The sequence below is a fragment of the Motacilla alba genome, chromosome Z (genome assembly GCF_015832195.1).
Source record: "Motacilla alba alba isolate MOTALB_02 chromosome Z, Motacilla_alba_V1.0_pri, whole genome shotgun sequence".
In the NCBI taxonomy this organism is placed as follows: domain Eukaryota; kingdom Metazoa; phylum Chordata; class Aves; order Passeriformes; family Motacillidae; genus Motacilla; species Motacilla alba.
In genome coordinates this window covers 37,207,208-37,213,004 of record NC_052046.1, presented here as the reverse complement: position 1 = coordinate 37,213,004, position 5,797 = coordinate 37,207,208, and the positions used below count along the sequence as shown (strand labels likewise).

At 46.5% G+C, this 5,797-nt stretch overlaps 1 long non-coding RNA gene across 1 annotated transcript; it reads right to left on the bottom strand.

Moving 5' to 3' along the window:
- Window positions 1–1,336: 1,336 nt before the first annotated feature.
- LOC119695713 lies at window positions 1,337–4,496 on the bottom strand. The gene is made up of 3 exons (XR_005255345.1): window positions 4,271–4,496; window positions 3,540–3,761; window positions 1,337–2,256 (listed from the first exon to the last, which is right to left on the bottom strand). It is a non-coding gene; the product is annotated as an uncharacterized LOC119695713 (long non-coding RNA).
- Between the last annotated feature and the right edge of the window lie 1,301 nt (window positions 4,497–5,797).

Genomic DNA, 5,797 nt, shown 5'->3' with positions numbered 1-5,797 from the left:
CCTAGAGCACAAGGGAAAGGCTGTGGATGTTGTCTGCCTGGACTTCAGCAAAGCCTTTGACACCGTCTCCCACAGCATACTCCTGAAAAACCTGGCAGCCCGTGGCTTGGCATCTTCACCGGATTAAGAACTGGCTGGATGGCCAGGCCCAGAGAATGGTGCTGAACAGTGCTGCATCCAGCGGGTGGCTGCACCAGTTGTGCTTCCCAGAAATCTGTGTTGGGGCTGGTCCTGTTTAACATTTTTATTCATGATCTGGGTGAGGGGATCTAGTGCATCCTCAGTCTCCTTTGCAAATGACATCAAGTTCATCTGCTGGAGGGCAGGAAGGCTCTGCAGAGGGATCTGGACAGCCTGGATTGATTGGCCAGTTGTATGAGATTAAACAAGGCCAAGTGCCAGGTCCTGCACTTGGGTCACAACAACCCTGTGCAGAGCCGCAGGCTGGGGAGGGAGGGGCTGGAAATCAGCCCAGAGGTGAAGGACCTGGGAGTGCTGGTGGACAGCGGCTGTTCAGCCAGCCATGTGTCCATGGTAGCCAAGAAGGCCAATGGTGTCCTCCTGGCCTGTACCAGCAATAGTGTGGCCAGCAGGACCAGGGCAGTGACCATGCCCCTGTACTTGGTGAATCCATGCCTCAATTCCTGTGTTCAGTTCTGGGTCCCTCACTAAAAGAAATACACTGAGATGCTGAACTGTGTCCGGAGAAGGGCAACAGAGATAATAGAGGGTGTACAGAGTAAGTTCTATAGGAGAGACTGAGGGAGCAGAGATTTTTAGCCTGCAGAAAAGAAGGCTCAGGGGTGACCTTATTATTCTCTACAGCTACCTGAAAGTGGGGATCAGCCTGTTTTCCCAGGCTGCTATTGACAGGAGGAGAGGACATAGCCTCAGATTGTGCCAGGGGAGGTCCATGTTGGACATTAGGATGGATTTCTTCCCTGAAAGGATAGTCAGGCATTGTAACAAGCTGCCCAGGGAAGCAGTGGTGACACTATCCCTGGAAGTGTTCAAGAAATGATTGGATGTGGCAATTAGAGTAATGGTCTAAATGCCAGGATGTGGATGATGAAAGGTTGCATTTGATGATCTTGAAGGTCTTTTCCAGCCCTGATGATTCTATGATTACTGTTGTAGCTGAATTATTTAAGGAAGTCTATTGAAAATGAGCAAAAACAAGAAACAAAATCATTAGTCAGGCCACTCTAGGCTAAATACAGCTTTAAATCAATTTAATATATCATGATAATCAATTTCTCACAAGTTACACCACCCAGAAAGCTTGAATATAACTGCTTCAATCCTTCATTACATGCTGTTTGAAAAGGGAGGAATTGTGCAATTTCAAACTAGAGCCCTTCTGCCTCTTTAAAAATAATAACATATATTCACATATATAGTAAAAATATTTTATATATTTGTTATCTTCTTTATTATTTATGCACTACCATCTGTAACCTAAAGGCTATATAGATTCAGATTTTGGTAAACAAATGCAAGTTCATAGTGAATGGAAGCCATATGAAGTTTTAAAATCCCAAGGTGACCAGATGAAATATGCATATAAAACCTAAACACAGCACTTCAAACTATTTCAGAGAAGTAGCTCGCAGATCACCACACACCAAGAAGCAAAAGCTGCAGCTTCTGTGGGGAAAGAGTAAAAAAGATGTATTTGTGGTATGAGACAGAGAAGGATAAGGGAGAGAGAGAGACACACAGGATTCAACACTGAGCCCAAAGGACATGTCAGGGGGTGATATGTCAGGAGACCCTGTTCAATGACATTGCAAATGCTTTGTCATTAGAAATACTGAACAGACCTGGAATTGGTTTTTCTGTCTTGTGCTGTCAGGTATCTTGTAAGAGTTTGGACAGATGGGTTTCATTTCCCTATCTGGAAACACAGACTGTGAGTTTTCTTGATGCATTGCCACTTCAGATCTCCTCTACTGTTTGCTGCTGTCTTCCATCCCTCATCTCGTGCTGTGACCACTTCAAACGATTCTTTGTTTCCACAGAAAAGTCAGTATTACAGGACCTTGAGTTGCCGACAGAGGCTTGGCAAAGCTGTATTAGCACATGAACACAGGCAGCCAAGAAGCAAAAGTGCACAAAGCCTTGGTGGAGGCTAGACGGCAGTGTTGGCACATGCTCCAGGGAACAGGCAAGCTGCTGCTCGGGGTGCGCACAGCGGGCTCGAACTGTGGAAACTCCATTTATGGGAATCGGGTTTCCACCTCCCTTTTTTGTCACCTGAAGAAAAAAATGATTCAGTATCTCTGAAACTTCAGCCTCAAAAACAACAGCCACCAAAGGGGTGCTCAGGGCACAGGGCAGAGGAACAGCCAGAAAGACTCAAGTGAAGTTCCCAAAGCAGAAAGTACACACCATTTTCCTTAATACTAAAAGGTGTTTTCTCCCTTTAATTCAAATTTCTGCATGTCAGTAAAGGTCCAATTGAACAGTGACACACCACTAAATGAGCTTGTCTCTACGAGGAAGTTACCGTTTTTGAAATGGCTCTTTACATTCAAATGAAAGAGAGGTGGAGAGCTCTGCCACAAACACTGCAAGAATCAAATGGTTTAAAAGATAAAGACTTTCAAAGACCATATGTTGCCCCAAGCATCCCTTAATTGATTTTACTGTGGTTCAGTGAGTCTGGCTTGCTTTTAATGGTTCATTTGGCAAGTTGTTGCTGCAGCGATTTCTAATAATAATAACGTCATAATAATCTTTTAATTTGATACAGATGTGTGGCTATTCAAGATTGCTCTAAAGTAATTTCTGGACTTGGTGAGGTGGAAAAACATAGACAGTAAGTTCCTTTAGTTCCTTCCTCTGTGGCACACATCACACTTAAGAACAGAAAGACAACAGTCACTCTAAGGAAGAAGAAAAGGCATTTTCTTCCATTCATTTTGAAATAATTGCAGCAGCTAAGAGCCCATGGCCAGCAGATAAAGACAGCATTTACTTTGTTCACACACTGTGTGTTACTGATTACAGTCATTAAGACGATATATTTGTACTCAACAAACTATTTTTTGGCAGTGATTTTCATAGTTCTTCATTGCAAAAGAGATAAATGATATTTTGAGTCTATCCTTGCGCTGATGCAAGTAGCAAAGTAATCAAAATTACTAAAATTGTGAGCTATAATTAAGACCAGGTATTGGTTTTTATCGTGAACCAAAAGCTCAGTGCCAGCATTAGAGCACAAAAATAAAAAAATTAAACCCAAGAAAGTGAAATAATTTGCTGGTTATGCAGCTTGATAATCTTATCTTTTTTCATCAGCTGCAGTCATCCTGCTGTCACTCCAAATTGCTACAAAGGCACTCAACCGCAGCAAAACACACTCTGAGTTCTCTGTCGTAATTTTTCAGATGTAACTGTGGATGGACAATACATTTTGCAGCAGGTAAAAGTGCCTATTGCAAGAAGGAGAAATTTGTAGCACACTCTCTGTTTCAATTTCTTCCTCTTTTCCTTTCTTTAGAAGACTAAATCCAAAATCCATACAAATTACTCACCTAACTTGGGGCAAATAATCCCATCAAAGTAAATAAAAGCACACAATTTAGAAAAGTCATGTTCCGTGTAAACATCTGCAGAAGGCTTCAGATCCATGTCAGACATGAAGCTTCCCACGACTGTGACAGCTGTTCCCAGTGATTTCAAGGTGACTATTCACATACAAAAGCATGTGCTGGACTTCCACATTCAGGACGTAAAGCCAAATAATTCAGTTTTAGCTACACATAAGCACAAACACACAAATTAAAATTCTTGCAGAGTTGCTATTCATTAATTAGTATTTATGTATAACTATGTGGTACCTTCTAAATCATAACTTCACAGATGTGAAAGGGACCGATTTGATTTTTATTTAGGCCTCAACACGTGATATACATGAGGTGAAAAATTACTGTAAGGACTGTACCCGTGTTGGGAGCCCTGTCCCGGGCAGCCTTTGCCTGGCAGCCGATCAGGCCAGAGAAAGCTTCCACGACCGGGCTGCGAGTGACCCCCACTTGCTGGTGGAGCAGATGCCCGAATGCCTGGCAAAAAACGCCTGGCGAAAAAAAAAAAAAAACGCCTGGGAAATCGGGCTGTGGAAGGAGCCTTAGCACATCAACTGCGACACGACCAATGCCACTTTGCTTCTTGGAGGGATGAGGGGCTCGCCCGGAGGGTCAGCTTGGCCCTCCTCCCTCCCTCCCTCCCTCCCTCCCTCCCTGCGCTCCTGCCTCCCTGTCCGCACCTGGCCTGCCGGGCTCCGCCGCTTCCCGAGGCAGCCCGTGCCGCGACATCCCGGCGCTCTGGCGTTTCCCTGGCCGAGCGGGCGCCGCCGCACCCAGCCCGCAGCGGCGCCGCCACCGCGTGTCCCGCCCTGCCCGCGGCCCCAGCCCGCGGCCGTCGTTGGCCGGCGCCGCAGACACGCACGCGCTGCTGCCGCCGCTCAGAACCCGCGCCCGGCCGCTGCCGGAGCTGCGCACGCTCGGCCACCGCTCACAGCTGCCGGCTCCGTCTGCCGAGCTGGCGCTGAGCGGGCCTGCCGCGGCGGCCGCCTCTGCCTGCCTGCTGCTTCTCTCTCCCTCTCTCTTTTCCCCTCCCTGCTCTCTTTTCTGTCCCGCTTCGGTAGCAACACTTACCCTTCTTTATCAATAAGCAGTTCTCGGATATAATATTGCTGCGTTTGCGCTTTATTTTCGTCTGAGGAATCTATCCCTAAGAATCCTCCTCAACTCCCCTTTTACAACGGGATGGAACACATGGGTTGAGATAAAAACAGTTTCATAGGGAAAGTAAAAGTCAGACACAGAAGCTAAGCAAATCAAGGGATTCATTTATTTGTTTCCCATGGGCAGCCAGGTGTTCAGCCGTCTCCAAGACAGCAGGACCCCATCCTGTGTAAGGATGACTTGGGAAGACAAATGCCATGACTCTGAATTTCCTCCCTTTCCTTCTTCTTTCCCCAGACTTATATGCTTGGCACCATAAGGTAGAGGACTAGGATATCCCTTGGATCATTTGGGGTCAGGTGTCCCAGCTGTGTCCTGTCAATTTCTTGTGCCTTTCTCCCTCCCTCAGCCTCCTCACTGGTAGTGTGGATGAGGAGCAGCAAGGGCCTTCGCTCTGTGTGAGCCCTGCTCAGCAATAACAAAAATATTCCTGTGTTATCAACCCTGTTTTCATCACAAATCCAAAACCCAGGCCTATACTGCCACTGTGAAGAAAGTGGACACTACTCAAGCCAAAACCAGCACACAGACCATCTTCTTCTCCTCGTTCTTATATGCCTGCATACATGATGACCAAGTTTTGCACATAACCTGAAGCCTTTTTAGAGGGGTGCCTCACCTGATCTGAAGTGCTGTCTGACTGTGGTGTCTCTGTATGGATGTGTGTCTGGTTCAAGGTGGGCTGCAAAGCTTGTGCCTGGTGGCCTCCTCCCTACACATCACTCTTGCAGCACCGGCTGCACCCAGAGTCTTTCTCTGCCAAGGAGAAGGGCCATAAGGAGCTGATGCTGCATTACCCAGGGTCTAGCATCAGGCACAAAAGGTGGCTGGTATCCAAAGGAGTATCTGAGGGATTAGATTTGGATTATGGGATGCTCAGTCAGAGCTTGATTTGCTCTTTACCTTGTGCCAGATAGGGAATCCCTATGGAGGGCAGACACTGAAACCAGTGTTTCTATCTGGGCCTAGGGTGTGGGCATATTAAATTGCCATTTTCAGGATGAGCTCTTTACTCTGTGCAACAGCCACAGAGACCAATGGAGATG